Source organism: Berghia stephanieae, chromosome 10 (assembly GCF_034508935.2).
Source record: "Berghia stephanieae isolate SIO BIC M18660-M18661 chromosome 10, UCSD_Bste_1.3, whole genome shotgun sequence".
NCBI lineage: Eukaryota > Metazoa > Mollusca > Gastropoda > Nudibranchia > Aeolidiidae > Berghia > Berghia stephanieae.
Genome location: NC_088369.1, coordinates 33542147 through 33560188, shown reverse-complemented (window position 1 = coordinate 33560188; position 18042 = coordinate 33542147). Strand labels below are relative to the sequence as shown.

Below are 18042 nucleotides of genomic sequence, written 5' to 3'. Positions count from 1 at the left end.
CTACGATTTTATTAACCCTGAAAACTACGATTTTTATTTTCCTATTTCAAGTAGGCAGGTCTGCTATGACAAGTATCAGTTCCATAGTCAAAAAAAGATAAATAAAAACAAAGTTTACTTAATCTTAGGCTTTCGCCAATAATTCATACAATACAATTAAGACAAAACAATGCTACCAATCTCTCCTCATGCATTCGTTAGACTATAACAATAACGACCGTGTTATCTTTACTCCTTACCCAACCAACCCCTAGCTTCCCGCCTCTTCATCGCGAACTATCTTACGTATGTATTAGCAGAGAGCGTAGAATTGATGATTCTGCAGAATTACCACCAGAGAAACCATTTACCTCACCTACGACCTCTCAATGTCATCCAGTGACGGATGTATCCGAGACGAAAGAGGAACGTCAAAGAAAAGACAGACTGAAGAAGAAGCTCTGTGCTCAAAGGTCAAAGAACTGGAGACTACAGAGGAAACTCTCCAAAATGACAGAGAGTTCCCCTCATCAGCCAAACTCCTGTGCGGCAACTAGCTCTAGTGCAGAACCAAGTTCCGAGCAACAACATGGAACTGAATCGAACAGCCTACAGGCTTCACTTGAAAGTGTTGAACAAACCCTTCGTCTTTATTTACCTCCCCAAGCCGTTTCCTTCATCGTGTTCCAGGTTAGAGTTGGACAACTTCCAAAGAAATCCAGACGATGGAGTTCCCAGGATAAATCATTTGCACTCTCTCTTTTTCACGCTAGTAAAAAGGCTTACAGTCTCTTGCAACGGCTTTTTCAGTTACCATCTCCGTCTACACTTGCCTTGGCCATGAAGAATGTACAGATTGAACCTGGACTCTGCCCGAACATGCTCAACCTGTTCCAGATAAAAGTGGAAGCAATGTCACCAGTGGAACGATCTTGTGCCATTGTTTATGATGAAATGGCCATTAAGTCCGATCTGTCGTATGATCCTTCTAGAGATCTTGTGGAGGGATTTGAGGACTATGGATTGTTGCTAGGAAGATCAAGAAAACCAGCCACCCATTCTCTTGTCTTCATGGTGAAAGGACTTAGCACGAAATGGAAGCAACCATTTTCCTATGTGTTATCTAATGGACCAGTGAAGGCTGACATGCTTCTTCTTGTTCTTGTAGAAGTGGTGAAAAAAGTGATAAATCTAGGTCTCCATCCTAAAGCAATGATATGCGACCAAGGATCAAACAACCGGTCAGCATTACAACAGCTAGGAGTCTCTCAAAGCCGACCCTTTGTCATTATTGAACATCACAAGGTCTACGTTCTTTATGACCCACCACATCTGCTGAAAAGCATTAGAAATAACCTGCGGAACTCAGGATTTAGGGTGGCTGGAGACACCATTTCATGGATTACATCCGGCAATTCTATGAAACGGATTCTTCAAAGCCCATCGGATTAGCGCCTAAACTGACAAGCCGTCACATCAACATGCCAGTTTTTGCTAACCTTAGGGTGAGTCTAGCAGCACAAGTCCTGAGTCATACAGTCGCTGCTGGTATAGCCACTATGGTCTTTCATTCTTCTCTTCCACAAGAGGCATTGCCAACTGCTCATTTCATTGAGAACTTTGATCAGTTGTTCAACGCTTTCAACAGCAGATCACTGAGAAGCAAAGGGACAATGAACAATGCGATGTCGGCACATTCCAAGCACCTGACTTTCTTGGAGCAGACAAAAATCTTGTTGGAAGGCGTCAAACCCCTGAACAAGACAGGTAGTCTGCCATGCCTGGAAGGATGGAAGCTGTCAATCGAAGCCTTGCTCCAACTCTGGCAACACCTGCGAGATTACTGTGGGTTCAAGTTTCTTCTGACAAGTCGCCTGAACCAAGACTGTTTGGAAAACCTTTTCTCCATCATCAGGGCAAAGGGTGGACACCGAGTAAATCCAACTTCTAGGGAATTCCGCCTGGCTCTGCGCCAGACAATGGTTGATGCTGTTCTCGTCCCGGGGAGCAACAAAAACTGCAAGGATGACATCGATACCTTCTTGTTCAGTTTTGAAAATATGGCATCAATGGGAGCCCAAAGCACCGTCAGAACACGACTACAGCAAGATGTTCCTCTTCCACTTCAGCAAGTAATGAGAGCCGCTCCTCCCATGCTCACGACAACCGAGACCAACGTTCTGAATTACATTGGAGGTTACGTTGGGATGAAGTTGAGAGCCAAAAAAAATCTTCTGTGTGAAAATTGTAAAGAGGATTTAATACAAGCACAGAGCACTCAAGACCCATCGCATACGTTTATCTGCAAGAAAAATTTTACCACGGAAAACGAGGGATTGTGTGCGCCATCGCATAAATTAATGTATATTCTGACGGCTGCAGAACATGCATTTCGATGCTACATTGACCCCTACTTGTACAAGAGAGGATTAAGAATGTACCTGATTAGGAAAGTGATGGAGGCAACATTAGAAACAGGATTGGAATGCAAAAAGGCCGTGAAGCAGTGTGATATTCACTTCCTCGTCATCAACCTTTTCGTCAATGTGCGCCTTCATCACCATGTGAGATGCAAGGCAAGTCAAGAACAGACCTCCAAATCCAATAAGTCTATTGAAAGGAAAGCGGCCACCTTTCAGAATAAGTAGGAAGGGCAAGCATGCATTGGGTAAGCTTCATACTCACTTCCATAGACTTTGTTATCAACCACCCCCACATCACCAAATCATCCCCCCCCCCCTCTCTCTCTCTCTCTCTCTCTCTCTCTCACACACACACACACACACACAAACATACAAACACACTCCACCTCTTTAGTGTTATATGAATTATATTCGCTCAGAGCAGATGCGAGATTCCTCATAGCCATGCATGATAGAAAACTAAAGCAAATCCATCGATGGTTTCCAGAAAGTAATTTGTTTTGCTCACAGCATCATGGGAACAGTTCATTTGAAGTTTCTACATGAGAGAGAGAGAGAGAGAGAGAGAGAGAGAGAGAGAGAGAGAGAGAGAGAGTGGGGGGGGGGGGTTAGTAGGGTTGGGGCGTGTGATTCGCTTGTTGTGTCTATGTCAATTTGATGTACGAGTCCTCTCTTGTTGTGCCCATGTCAAATTTCCTTTTCGGGATAAATTTTTAAGTTAATTTTCTTTTATCTCATCTTATCTGATAATGTTTGTATTCAATATTGATACCTGGACCTCGATCCAACGGCTTAATAAACGGTTTGATGTTGTGCGAATTATATATCCACTACATTCCATTACTTCTCTCGCCACCATGTGCCGGTGTTTACCTGTCTTGGTTATTTATAGCTCGCTCCTCGCCGCATACGCAGTCACCATCCCTCGCTAACATTGTTGTCACCGACGAAGTCGCGTGACTTCCCGTCCGTAAAGCCTCTCTATTATCTACGCTCTCTGGACGGGCAAGTATGGAATCTGCCCACCCTTCCTTTAAACGTTTTTATTTCCTCTATAACTTAGAATTCAACTCTCTCCTTTCTCAGAAGAGTATTTCTCGTATACTAATTCAATTGTTGAGTAAACCAAAATGGCGGTTGTATTTTATATATTTATTTAGTCGTGACTTCTGAATAAAAGTGTTTTATTAGAGGGAATGCAATAGAAAATACATTGTTTTGCAAAAATATTTAGTCTGGCAATAAAAATACAGCGGTAATTATTTTAAGAATTAAAAAAAAGGAACAAATTAATTTGTTTAAAAAAAAAAACAAAAAAAAAACAAAACAAAAAACAAACAAATAAGACAACAATTTAAATAAATGAATTTTGAGAAGCACTAAAGAAAACGAGAAAAAAAAAAAGAAGTAATTTAAATGGATAAACAAATATATTAAAACAACACAAGTTAATACTAACTTGATATAATATTAGTAAATTGATAAATTTAATTCAATACTGGAACCTTCCCAATGTTATTACATCAATGATACCAGCACAAGTAAGGCAATAAAGAAGAAAAAGTTCGTTTGCCAAAATCTCTATTTAGTGCTCACTGGTTTATAAGGTGGGCTCATTTGAATTAGCCCGACCTAGAACTAGAGAGGCCAGACAGCAAAATCACCGTCAGGCGACGTGACGATGAGATGACGATGTGGGCGGAGTGGAGTCGTTGGGAAAGGGGGGGGTGGTGATAAAAAAGAACAGGAGCGTATCCTGGTTTATGCATTACGGGGTGCATGGTGATTCGCAATCTATCAAATATACATACAAATTGATTTCAGTACGAAGTATCAAGTTTAAGTACTAACTTTTAAAATTATCTAATTTATACTAGATTATTTCGGACATGGTAATACAGCATATAACTTGAAAAAACAGGCTGGTATTTGCCCACCCTGCCCATTATTACCAGCCGTCCCTGATCAAAGCAGCGGGTATAGAGCAGTATAATTATGTGCCCAAAACGTAAACAAAGGTCTAGAAACACATGGCAAACCACATGTTCCTGTCTTGACAGCTCAAGTTCCAATGTAAATTATAGAAAAAAATAACCTTTAAAATTTGGCTGTTAGGTGGCAAAAGAAACACATATTCATAAATACTCGATCATGCATCAAATAATGTCTAGATATGGATATTTTATGGAACAAAAGGTAAAATTTATCAAAATTTACAGTCTATCTATTTTTAGACCAGAGCAAATTATTGCGCTGGTGTGAACAAAACGAGAATTATTCGGAGCCTGATTTTCAGAATAATTTAGTCTTATATTATTATTTCTGCAACTGTTAGATTTTATGTAAACATATTTTCAATACTGAAAGTGTATTGCCTACAACTCAAACTACAAAATTGGGAGACCTATATTGTGCGTAAATTTTTCCGGCCCCTAACGAAAATCACTAGCAACTTGTTATTGTTTACGTTTGGGGCACCTAACTTTACTGCTCTATAGAGCAGTAAAGTTAGGTGCCCCAAACGTAAACAAAGGTCGAGAAGCACGTGGCAAACCACATGTTCCTGTATTGACAGCTCACGTTCCAATGTAAATAATAGAAAAAAATAATCTTTAAAATTTGGCTGTTAGGTGGCAAAAGAAACACATATTCATAAATACTCGATCATGCATCAAATAATGTCTAGATATGGATATTTTATGGAAAAAAGGTAAAATTTTCAAAAATTTATCAAAAGTTACAGTCTATCTATTTTTAGACCAGAGCAAATTATTGCGCTGGTGTGAACAAAACGAGAATTATTCGGAGCCTGATTTTCAAAATAATTTAGCCTTATATTATTATTTCTGCAACTGTTAGATTTTATGTAAACATATTTTCAATACTGAAAGTGTATTGCCTACAACTCAAACTACAAAATTGGGAGACCTATATTGTGCGTAAATTTTTCCGGCCCCTAACGAAAATCACTAGCAACTTGTTATTGTTTACGTTTGGGGCACCTAATTATACTGCTCTATACAAGGTTGTTATTTTCTTCTATCCTCCGATGCTGTTTTATAAGTCATATCGATATTGCTGAAAATCCAAGTATAATTTGAAAAGACCAGGGCCCGCTTTCCTGAACTAGGTCTAGATTTGGTTATTATCTCGTCAAGTAAAATGACTTGCTAGTCTTAAGCTTAAGCGAAGCAAGTGACTTAAAAAATCGGATTTCATGAATGTTTTTTAGTCTCGGACTAGCTAGTCTCTTGCCAAGAAATGTGCGTTGTAAGGACGGTGACAAATTCGGCTATTTTGTGCGGTAGCATCACGCGCACTAGTACATGACGGCAGGTAAGATTCCCGCCTTCATACTTTCAACGCAAAAGATTTCTAAAGAGGAATTAGCAACGCATCCGGTGTAGATAATATTGTGTTCCTTTTCACATTTTAACTTACTTTTGCCATGACGAATCCAATCACGTGATATTGATGTCGAGCAGATTAGAATCAGTCTTTTTTTTTTAATGTGTACTTTCGACGATCTGCACTTATCATGTAGTTTTTTTAAAGCCAGTGTCAATAGCGACAGGACACTTTTTGCCTCTTTCATTCGTAACTGACGTATTTTCCTTCCGAATCGAAGCTCTCTCGTCTAAAAATAGCTGCTGCCTCAGCAAATGACTAAAACTTGGCCAAACTTAGTCCGAAGATGCCGTGATTTTAGTTTGGAACTTGCTTAGTCAGTTGCTCATATGAAATCCGATTTTTTCAAGTCCTTGACTAAAGTCAGAGATAGTCAGAGACTAAGTGCTAGTCCGCGTTCATGAAAACGGAGATAGACATCAACCCTGTCTTATTCCTGCCAGGAATTGAAATAATTTTGACGTATCGAGATCAATCGGCTCGATTGCTGTTTGATTCCAAAATTGATTTTTCTCTATCCGGAAGTTATTGTTTTCTTTTCCAATGAAAAGAAGTTCTTTTATATTTAACAGAATCAACGCTTTTGGAAATCGATAAAAATAGACATCCTTTTATTTCTCGATTGATTTTTAAAAAAGTGATTTGAAAGTAAAGATGACATTCTACTGAGATCTACTCTTTTATAGAACCAATGATAAAAATTAACCTTGTAACTTCTGTCGTTTGAATTCACCGAGATACCATTATCTATCACTCAACAAGACAACGAAGATCTAGAAGACGTGTAGACAAAGCTTTACATTGCTCTATAAATAAATATAACCTCATTTTTCCAAATAGACCAAGTAAAACAATATTTACTATTCAAAAATAAATCAAACAAATCTGACTATTTCTGTCGTTTCCTGAAATAGGAGTTGCTTGTGTTATTTACATTGCATACTTTTTATCAAGTGAGCGGTTTTGGTTTGCTTTGGTTTCTTATTGATTCTATTCATTTTCATAATTTGTTGATTGGAAATTCAAGTTATTGTATGATTTCTATTGGAAATTGCCTTAGAATAAACCATTGAATTGAACTGATATTGTGACCAAAATGGTATTATGTCGTGGTTGACGTGCACACATTTGCAGGTCTGATGACGGAGGCAGCGTGGCTCAGCGGTACGGTCTTTGCTTCGTACCCAAAAGATACCGAGTTCGACTACCCGCCTCGTTGTGTGACCTTGAGCAAGTCACCTCGCCCTAGCTCACTTTGCGGTGGTGCACTGCGGCTGACGCTTGAGTTATTCCACTTCCCTTGGAATAGACCCTAAAGACAAAATTCCCCTATGGGATGAATAAATGGAATTTTATTTAATTTTTTAAATTATTAATTCTGGACTTGATTTAACATTGTTGTAATGGACAATATTTTGTGTTGAGAGTATTTCCGTCACTGTCTGTCGTACTGTGAAAAAAAAAACTCGTTTTAAAAACTTTTGCCTCAAAAACTCTTCCTTAAAACTTTATCGATTCTAATAAGCCCCATCTTGTCGAAAACTCTCTAACATGGGTCTTTGCGAAGTCCCAGGTTTAAAAGTTTGGACAAGACCGGGCTTAATTTAATCGATCAGTAATTTTCTGGCCATTTTTTAAAATGCATTGTTTTCCCGAGTCCAATGTGTCCACCTATTTATCTATTTTTGGCCCGTGGACTTTTACTTCGTGTCATTGTATTATTATATCAATGGACTAAAATCACATTCAACGTGTCAAAAATTGTTAAAGCCGATAATAAATCTTTCGATCTCTGGTTTATGAATTGTTTTACAAGTTGGGCGTTATTTAAGTCGATAGTGTTACTTTCCGTGAATGTACTTTGACCCATGTACCAATTGGAATCCATCCGGACTGAATGAATGGAACTGGCTACCTATAAATTACTTGTGGGTGGACAGAATAAATTTATTAATGGTTGGTAAGGATTACCAGACTGACTTACATGAGTTATGGCCCTTCGAATAGACAATCGTAACAATTCCTATCCTCAGCATTCGTACATAGGCGTGAACAAGGTCCTTTTCTCATTTTGGTCCGTCTGTACGGAACACCATTCCACAGAGCACTCGAGAAACCAAATGATTGTCTGTTTTCAAGAAATCCTTGAAAACATTTCTTTTTTGATGTCATGTACTCTATATATTGTTTTTAAAGCGCCAAGAGCCTCATTGTTGAGGATACCGACCGTGCGCTCTATAAGAGTTTATTATTATTATTATTATATTATTATTATTATTATTATTATTATTATTATTATTATTATTATTATTATTATTATTATTATTATTATTATTATTTCCCACTCAGTATCATGGAAGCCACGATGGTAGATCATTTTGGTTTATCTAAGTATAAAATCTGAAAAGATTTGAGTGAAATAGTATTAGGCAAAACAGAAGAAGAAAAAAAAAAAACAGATAATAATCATCCCAAAAAATCAGCCCGTCGCGACTGTCGAGGTGGCGCTAAGAGGAAGCACGATTTTTTTTTCTTGTATTTTTGTCTTTCTGCATTGTTTGGCTCTGTCATATTGACACATTTTCGGATATTTATCTCACTCCAGTGCCTGCTCCCTGATAATTTGTCAATGTATTTTCTGAAAAATGAAAACGTTTCAGCTGGAAGCTCGAATAAGAAAAAAAATAAAGATAATTATTGAATTGTAAGCTTCAATCTATTAGACGTGAACGTTTCGGACAATGATGTCCCATCATTGTTTTTGTTTATTCACCTTAACTACGCCATTCAAACCAATCTTATTCGTCGTAGTGTTTCATTCATAGTGTTTTATTGATAAAAGGGAAACCCGAAACGTCCACAGTATATGTCTTCGTCTAATAAATTGAAGCTTGCAATTCAATACTTGTCTTTATTTTATTTTTTTCCAATGTATTTTCTGTCCATTATCTCTCTATTTCTCATAATTCCTTGCTTTGTCCTTGGTGGTGGGTATGCTCTAATCACATCGCCATGCTCTCTCCTCTCTCTCTCTCTCTCTCTCTCTCTCCTCTCTCTCTCTCTCTCTCTCTCTTTCTCTTTCTTTCTTTCTCTCTCTCCACTCTCTCCTCTCTCTCTCTCTCTCTCTCTCTCTCTCTCTCTCTCTCTCTCTCTCTCTCTCTCTCTCTCTCTCCGACGAGTTAGATGCTGTTGTACCAACCATGTCATTGGTTAAAACCCAGTTTAAAAAAAAACATGGGTAAATTTGTCTTTAGAGTCTTTTCCATGGGAATACTGGAATAACACAGGCGTAAGCTGCATTGCAGTCCTGCCTTTCTCAAGGCCACACAGCGCAGCGACTAGTCAAACTCGGTACCTTTTGGATACGAAGCAAAGAACATACCGTTGTGTCATACTGTTCCATGATGGCACTTCTCTGTGCCTTCTGAGATCTCAACTAACAGATCACTCCACTTACAGATATTCAGGTCAGCTTTAAATCCAGATGGCATCCAGATTCCCCCCCCCCCCCCCCCCCCCCCCCCCGTCTGTCAGTTAAATCAGGCCGGATGACTATTGTCTTACCCATAGGGTAGCAAAATAAAAGTTATAGTAACTTTTCTACCACTGCTGTCCGTTTAGCGCTACAAAAAAAAAAAAAAACATATTGGATCATAATATGGCTCTAGTGGACAACCCTTTACCGAGTGCTTGCTCCATCCACATAAAGAACGTTGCACCATAATTTATCAGACAATTGCCGGATTCTGAAAAAGACAGGTATGTACTTAAAATTTGGCCAGAAAACTCGTCCTTCAGCATCGATCGAGGGGCTCCAGGTTTGAGAATTTTTTTTCCAAGATGAGAGTTATCTAAATCGATCGATGTTTGAAGGATGAGTTTTCTGGCCAAATTTTAAAATAACTGGTTTTTCAGAATACGGCAGTTAACCGGTTAAAATACATTATGCCAAACCCAAATTGTGCACACTTCAATTAAATGCTATAGTACCTATCCACAAAGTGTTCACAATTTATTGAATCGCCCTGTATTTGTCCGATATTTGACCAGTGGTCAACCGGAAAGTCTAGCTTACCTATAAAACACGATATTGATCACTAGTCAATAACTCACTCCATTATCGAAAGGCGACAAGGTGAAACGACTTGTCGATTAACGATCACTCCATGGATCACCGAACAAAAGATTATCACCTTTTGGATTCGTCAGTCAAATGATCGTCGTAAAAATTTCACAACTGTCTTATTTCCCAGATAAACTGAAGCAAACGGAGTCCTTTGAATAATGAAAAAAACTGAGCTTTTATTAATCACAATATCCACTAAATTTGCTCGCAGTGCTTTACAAGGGCTCCCAAGCCAACAGCAACACTTAAAGTGTAGAACAAGACATGACGCCTGTAAGGCACTAATACACTTTTTTTCGTCCTAGACATATCTGTTACCGATTAGGCACTCATTTTTATACCTAACTGTGATGAGAGAAATCTGAGTAAAGAGTCTGTTCCCAGGACGCAACTTTATTATTATTATTATTATTATTATTATTATTATTATTATTATTATTATTATTATTATTATTATTATTATTATTATTATTATTATTATATTATTATTATTATTATTATAATATTATTATTATTATTATTATTATTATTATTATTATTATTATTATTATTATTATTATTATTATTATTATTATTATCATTATTATCATTATTATTATTATTATTATTATTATTATTATTATTATTATTATATATTATTATCATTATTAGTATTATTATCATTATTATTAATAATACAGAGTGATGCAATGATATTGTCAATATAGCCATATGCATAATTTATTGTCAACATCATTGCGAGCAAGTTTGATTGCGTACCTCTAAAAAATCAGATTTATCCCCAGCATTTTTGTTATCTATTGTTTGTTTTGTTTGTTTTTAAGGGTTTTACGGTACTTGCAACACATTAAGGTCATATCAGCGCCAGTAAAAGGAAGAAAATGGTATAGTAAAAAGTACTAGAATTACAATTAAAGCACCCAAGAAAAGGTAAGACAAAGGGGAATTTGTTCAAATAAGAAACAGATGTAGATTCCAAGAGCACACTATCAAAGTACTTAGTTTGAGATCACTAAAAGTCTCATTCAGACACAAGAACAGGTCCCAACTAAGAGGAATACACTCAAATGTTTTACAAATCATATATAATATAAATAAAACATTATACATTGCACAACAGAGAAATGATTTACGAGAAAAAAAAGCTAACTATACATTTGACTGTTTCCCTCTCAGCCAGGGCCAGGACAAAATCAAGTAATCTCATTCCAATACAAAGACAGAAAGCAAGTTGGAAAACATATATAGGGGGAAAGAAGACGCAGTAAGTACCTCCCTGCCCACTATGGGAGTATATTATCTGAATGTTTTACAGACAGGAGGAGGTGGCCTATTGGTTAAGGCCATGGACTACTAATCCATTGGGTTCAAATCCCATCCTCGTCGGGTTTTTAATTTTTAAAAAAATACTTTTTGAATTTTAAACTCTTTTTTAATGTTAAAAAACTTGTTAAAAAGTGGACACATAGTCTACATATGAGTTTTGATATTGTCTTTAACTGCTCACAAAATTACAGATACCTAATCGAAATGTTGATATACATGTATCATTTATTATTATTATTATTATTATTATTATTATTATTATTATTATTATTATTATTATTATTATAATAATAATAATAGTATATATTATTATTATTATTATTATTATTATTATTATTATTATTATTATTATTATTATTATTATTAATATTATTATTATATTATTATTATTATTATTATTATTATCATCATCATCATCACCATCATTATCATTTCGGTGATATACCCAGTGATGCAATGATACTGTTACTATAGACACGTTTAATTTATTGGCTACATTGATAGATTACCGACAAAAATCAATAGGCTTTACCAGTGTTACTGTCAGCACATGTTTGAATGTAATCTAAATTCGTGTGACGTACAGACAGGACGAGGTGGCCGAGTGGTTAAGGCGATGGACTGCTAATCCATTGGGGTTTCCCCGCGTGGGTTCGAATCCCATCCTCGTCGATTTTTTTTTTTTTTTTTTTTAAATATTTTTCTTCTTTTTTTTAAAAAAATTGAAATTTAAAATTTGAATACCCCCCCCCCCCCCCCCCCCCCAAACAGCCGCAGCATTGATTCAGAAGATTATATTATTATGGTAATTCCCTTTTGGCTGGGTTACCTAAAGATAAAATGTTTGTTTTGTTTTTAAGGCACATGTAACACATTTAGGTCATTTCAACGCCAGTAAAATGGAGAGAATGGGATAGTCAAAAGATTATAGATTTACAATTAAAGCGGCCAAGAAAAAGTATGACAAAGGGGAATGGTACAAACAGGGAACAGAGGTAGATTCCAAGAGCACATTGTCATTGTATTTAGTTTGAGATCATCTAAAAGTCTAATCCAGACACAAGCACAGGATCTCACTCAAATGCATACATTATACAGTCAAAACAAAATATATAACAATAATTTACATAACAGAGAGAGATTTAAAAGGATAAAAATATCACGTCCCAAAACTATAACTAGGCATTTGACTGCCTCCCTCAGAGCCAAGGACTCCGGTCAAAACCAAGTGATCCCATTCCAATGCAAAGACAGAAAGCAACTCGGAAAACAGGCATAAGGGGATAGAAAATGCCGCGTGACCTCCTGCCCAACATGGGAGGTCAAAATGTTGTGACTTCAAAGAATTCAAAATAGCGCTGTAAAATATTAATTGAATTTCATTGGTAAAAGAAATGATTGAATATATGATCGCCCTTATCTGCTTTAAGTGCCTTAATAGTATCTTAATGAATTCATCTAACCATACAAAACATTTTTTTTTAATGTTGGGAGACCGTTTTCAACAATTGGTCCTCAAATATGGAACGGTTTTCCCCCATGGCTATTTGTGGAACGTCGTGTAAATGCTTTTAAATCAAAGCTAAAACATCACTTTTTTACAAAAACACATTCTTAAGTCTCTTCCAATGTTTCACATTTATTTGATATCGATGTTTTCTTCTTTCGAGTAATAACTGAAAGTGTGTCTGTCTGTTTCTGCGAGTGTTTGTGTGAATATCGGTGCTATTTAAATTGCCATAGTAACTGTGAAGCGCATAGAGCATGACCTCGTCATGGTTATGCGTTATATATTACAGTATTACACAAACTCACTCCAAGAAAAAGACAAAGGACAGCCTTGAAAATAAAATATAGGAAGATAGAAACGCCAAAGAAAAAACCCCACAAAACTGATTTGTTTATATGTATTTTAATGTTTTTACGGCACCGGTAATTTCAGCGAAGGAAAAAGCGTAAAAAGGAAGAGGAATAACTAAAGCGCTGCGAGACTATGACAACGGGTAAAGCGCTATATAAATGCCATTTATTATTAAAATGGGAGTCAAAAAAGTCATAGGTTTACAATTTGAAATCACACGAGAAAAAGTAAGTGAAAGGGGAAGGGTTCAAAGAGGGAACAGATGTAGATTCCAAGAGCACACTATCCGTGTTATTAGTTTGAGATCACCTTAAAGTCTCATCCAGACTCAAGCACACGTTCCCACTAAGAGGAACACTTAATTATTACAAACCAATATATATTTATAACAAAAAATATTTAACAGTACATAACAAAGATGATTTACCGCTGAGTGGACCGAGGGGACAGAAAGAACTCGACAATCCGTAACACCGGGTACCGATTTTGTACCTTGGCGTATAGAAGGAACGAAATTGCCGTCACTCAGCTCTTAGTTATTATTTTTAGACAGCCTGTTAGTGACTAGTAGTTCTCAATAAATTATATCATTTCTGTGTTGGTATTTTTAATATGGTTAGCGGATATTGTGAGTATGTTAACTAGACTCCTGACGTCAATAGGCGAGTGCTCTAATAGCTCAAACGATTTGAATCAAAAAATTTGAAAATAGAAAAGTTCGCATGTTTTTGTTTTGTTTAGTTTTGTTTGTTTGCGTTATTGTTTTGTGTAATTTTATAAATTTCAAAGCAACAACATAGGGAGCAGGCACTGGTGTAAGATAAAATCTGAAAAAGTGCGTATCATTCAGTGCAAGGCGACGCAGAAAGAAAAATACAAGAACAAAAAATATCCCAAAACAAATCTTAAGTCAAGGCTGGCTGATGTTTTTGAAATTAATTTTTCTCGTATTTTCATTTTTATATTTACATAACAAAATACGAGATTAAACCATTAAAGAAATGTTATTCACTCTCCTCTATAAAAACCAATAAGTTTAATACAGACTAGATCGTTAAGACTTTAAGTTTAGTTTTCACGGGTTCACCCGATGCAGTGGATCACAAATTATCTTGAGGTGTCTGATTTTATGGGGGGGGTTTGGGGGTTTTCTCTACCAAAATCAAAATGATGATTTATTTTGTTACGTCCGTCTCGCATTGATCACTGGGATGGAACTCTTGTCTAGGTTTTCTGCATCTACGGCTTTTACACACTTTTAGCCCCGTTGCATTATAGTGAACGAGAATAAATTTAAAATGATAAAACTAACAAAAATCCCTTTATTTATACTCGGAGTATTTTGTTGCCTTCCTGTATGGTATATCTCGAGAAAACACCTGATAACCCAGCATTAGCACAATGGACTCCTCAAATAACAGAAAGGGATTAAAGTTACTTGCTCAAGGCTGAAAAAGTGATGCAGACAGAAGGCTCCGGGAAGCATCCCTACCATGAGCAACTTCCCCCCCCCCCCCCCCCCCCCCCCCCCACCCCCCCCCCCCCTCCTATCAGGTGTCGATCAGAATGGTCGTATTCAATAAAATGTCACTGATCATCTCACCATAATGTTACGTCGTAGGAACCAGGCGATGAAATTGAGACTAAATTCAAACGTTGTGGAAATACAAGATTTGTGGCATTCAAAAACTGTATTTAATTTTTCTCATGGAAACATATTGACAGTCATTCAGTACAAATTTCAAATTAAGAATGATATTCCAGTTTTTCGACTTTACTTTACCTCGCACGACAAAAAATCAGGTTACGAGCGCCTTTGAAGGCTTCGTATTAAGTATACCCCGTCCACCAGGAGAAAAAAGAGCAAACGAACAAGCGCTTTGAACACGACCATAAACAATGGATAAGCACTGTATAAATTCGATGTCTTTTACGTACTCATTATTACAATAAATAGAAAATGAAATAGTAAGAAATGCACAATCCGATATTAGTTTGAAAACACACACATACACAAACACCAATAAACATTAATGATGAAGAAAAAAAATCACTACCCTTACCTCGTCCATTAAAACAACAATGACTGCACAGTTACACCGCCAATAATCCAACAACCGAGACTAATCACCTGGACATATTATAGAACAGTGGTCCGTCGCGATTGGAGTTCGATCTACCTACCTGTCTATCGATACAACCGGATCAAAGGATCACAATGGAAACGACCCGGCGTCTCACAATGCCATAGCCCCTTCCAGGAGATATGCAGTATTACGTTTTGTTCCATAACTTCAATATGCACAGCCTTTATTTTTTTTTAAAGGAACACAACGGAATATCGAAAGGAACAAAGTGCCAACTCCGTGTTTGAGATTATTATTGTACTTCTGTGAAATATCGCGTGAATGGGAATTCATTTCATAGATTCTATTTTCATTCAATTTAACCAGTTTACTGCCGTACTCTGGAAAGACACGTGAATTGAAAATTTCGCCTGAGACCTCATTCTTCAAATATCGATCAATTTAAATGACCTTCATCTTGGGCAAAAAAAAAACAACTCTCTAACCTGGGATGTCGTGAGGTCCCAGGTTAGAGGGTTTTTGCCCAAGATGATGTCCCAGGATAGAGACATTTTGCCAAAGAGCAGGGTCATTCAAATCGATCGATATTTGAAGGACGAGGTTTTTTGGCATAATTTTTAGATAGGTGTCTTTCCAGAGTTTTGCAGTTAAGTAGTGGTTAATGAATTTTATTTTTGTTTATCAATAGATCAATTCAGACGAGAGCTATGGTTCAAAGAGGATTATAACGTTCCAGACAAAGAGTAACCCTAGATATTATTCGTATACTGCACCAATCAACGCATGTTCTTTGTATGTGTGTGTGTGTGTGTGTGAGAGAGAGAGAGAGAGAGAGAGAGAGAGAGAGAGAGAGAGAGAGAGAGAGCATATTATGTATGTCTGCGCATATGTGTTTGTGGTTTCATTTCTCGGAAGACACTTCATGAAAAATAAAGTGTTAAAACATTTTTCCATAGCAGTAAATGTTATATGCGTTCATTTTCTCTTCCATTATTTTATTTTTGTTCTAAGGAGTGTGTGTGTTTGTGTGTGTGTGTGTGTGTGTGTGTGTGTTTGTGTGTTTGAGTGATTTGATTTCTCGGAAGAGACTTCGTGAAAAATAACTCTTGAGAACCCTTTTCTATAACATTACATTTAATTTATGCTCGTGTAAGTCTTGCCACACTATCTCATTAATATCAATGCATTAAAAAAATAACAAAACAAACCAAATAAAAACATATTTAGAAAAAAAAAAAAAAAACAGCCAACATACACAAAATACCATGTTAGTAAATTCCACGCCAGAATCTAAATGGTAATAATTACCATACCTATTATATTCTCTTTATGGCATCACATTTTTGACTATATTTTGACAGGTGAAAGCGACGTGCACAAATTTGCAATTCTGATAACCGAACGCAATTATGGGCTTGTTTTAATGTTTATGTAATGGACAATATTTTGTCCCTTAGTTTTAGAGTATTTCCATTATAACTATGCGCGCATAACAACTAGATAGGATTATCTGTAAATAAATGCACGTCGAGTTAAAAGAAATAGGTGTTTTGAGATTTTAATGATAAGAATCAATTATAGAAGTTGGTACATTAAAATGAGAAAGTTACTTCCGAATGATGTAACCCTTTAACTTTTTTTTTTAATGATACGGTTCCATTCTCGTGATCTAATTAGAAAGATGGAGCTTTTGTAAAGAGCAATATCTACTAATATGCCCAAAGTGCTTTACAGGTGACCCAAAGCTAATAGCAACACTTAATTAAAATGCAGGACGAAATTTGTTGCTTGAGGCTCTATTACAATTTATTTTCAACATAGACAACCCAGTTACCTGTCAGGTATTCGTTTTATACTCGATCGAGTACGGTGAGAAAAAGTGAATAAAAGACCCTTTTCCAATGCCTCAACTTTGCGCCACGCTGACCACAGCCGGGCTCGAACTCGATACTTGCACGTCACCAGCCAAGTGTCATAGCACTAGAACACGTGTGAACATCAATCCAGACCTGCCTACTGTTACGAAAACTCGTAGAACTCCGAAATTGTGGCCCCAGTTTCAGAACTTCGTGAGTATTTATTTCTAAGTCATTAAAACTTGTTGAAAATGATAGTTGATGCCAGGCTACCAAATTTATAAACAATAATGTGAAATTGAATGTAAGCTTCAATTTAATTACAAAAACAGATCAAATTAACGTTTGGGGTTTCCCCTTTATCAACAAAACAGGATGATTGAACACCATAGATGAATGAGATAATGTGGTAGTGGCGTAGTTAAGATGAATAATTACAACATTACAAAATTTGTCAGGATTTCGAAGTGTTATATTAAATCCCTGTCTAGGTAAATTGTTAATATTTAAAAATCACTGAATACATTTTACTTTCTCTTAAAAATTACGAATTTTTAAGTTGTTAAATAGGCTGGTTTGTGATTTTTAACATTTGTGATCCACCGTATCAAAGCGGTATTATGTCGGGATTCACTCGGTAAGGGAAATTGAATTCATAGCCACAAATATCCAACTTGGGTTTAATTTCTGTACGTTATAGTGGAGTATAAAGACTATTTCTTGCATTGCAAAAATTTCTAAGCTCCAGTTTCTCATCATTCTATCTCTAAATTCACTTTTTGGGGTCTGAAGCATCCCGACATAATACCGTTTTGAGACGGAGGGTCACATTTGTTGATATTATCAGGATTCCGTTTACGAGACGTCCGTGCCGGATCTATAATAATATAGGTAACCAGAGAATGTCAAGAGGGATATTAAGATACGTAATATTGTAAGCTGTTTCACGGTAAAATGTGACTCAGATTTCATATAA

The 18042-nt window shown here is 36.5% G+C and overlaps 2 protein-coding genes and 1 non-coding gene across 4 annotated transcripts in view; 1 reads left to right on the top strand and 2 right to left on the bottom strand.

The window, feature by feature from the left end:
* Nucleotides 1-15533, bottom strand: part of LOC144981009 (uncharacterized) — a 96145-nt gene extending 80612 nt beyond the window's left edge. Inside the window, exon 1 of the mRNA XM_078929070.1 lies at nucleotides 15308-15533. The gene's annotated coding sequence lies outside the window, so the exon portion shown is untranslated. The remainder of the gene's footprint in view (nucleotides 1-15307) is intronic.
* The window catches only part of LOC144981017 (dnaJ homolog subfamily C member 3-like), a 516589-nt gene that overhangs the window by 466115 nt on the left and 32432 nt on the right, over nucleotides 1-18042 (bottom strand). The gene's annotated exons all lie outside the window — the stretch shown is intronic.
* On the top strand, nucleotides 11853-11934 carry Trnas-gcu (transfer RNA serine (anticodon GCU)). The gene has a single exon. It is a non-coding gene; the product is annotated as a tRNA-Ser (tRNA).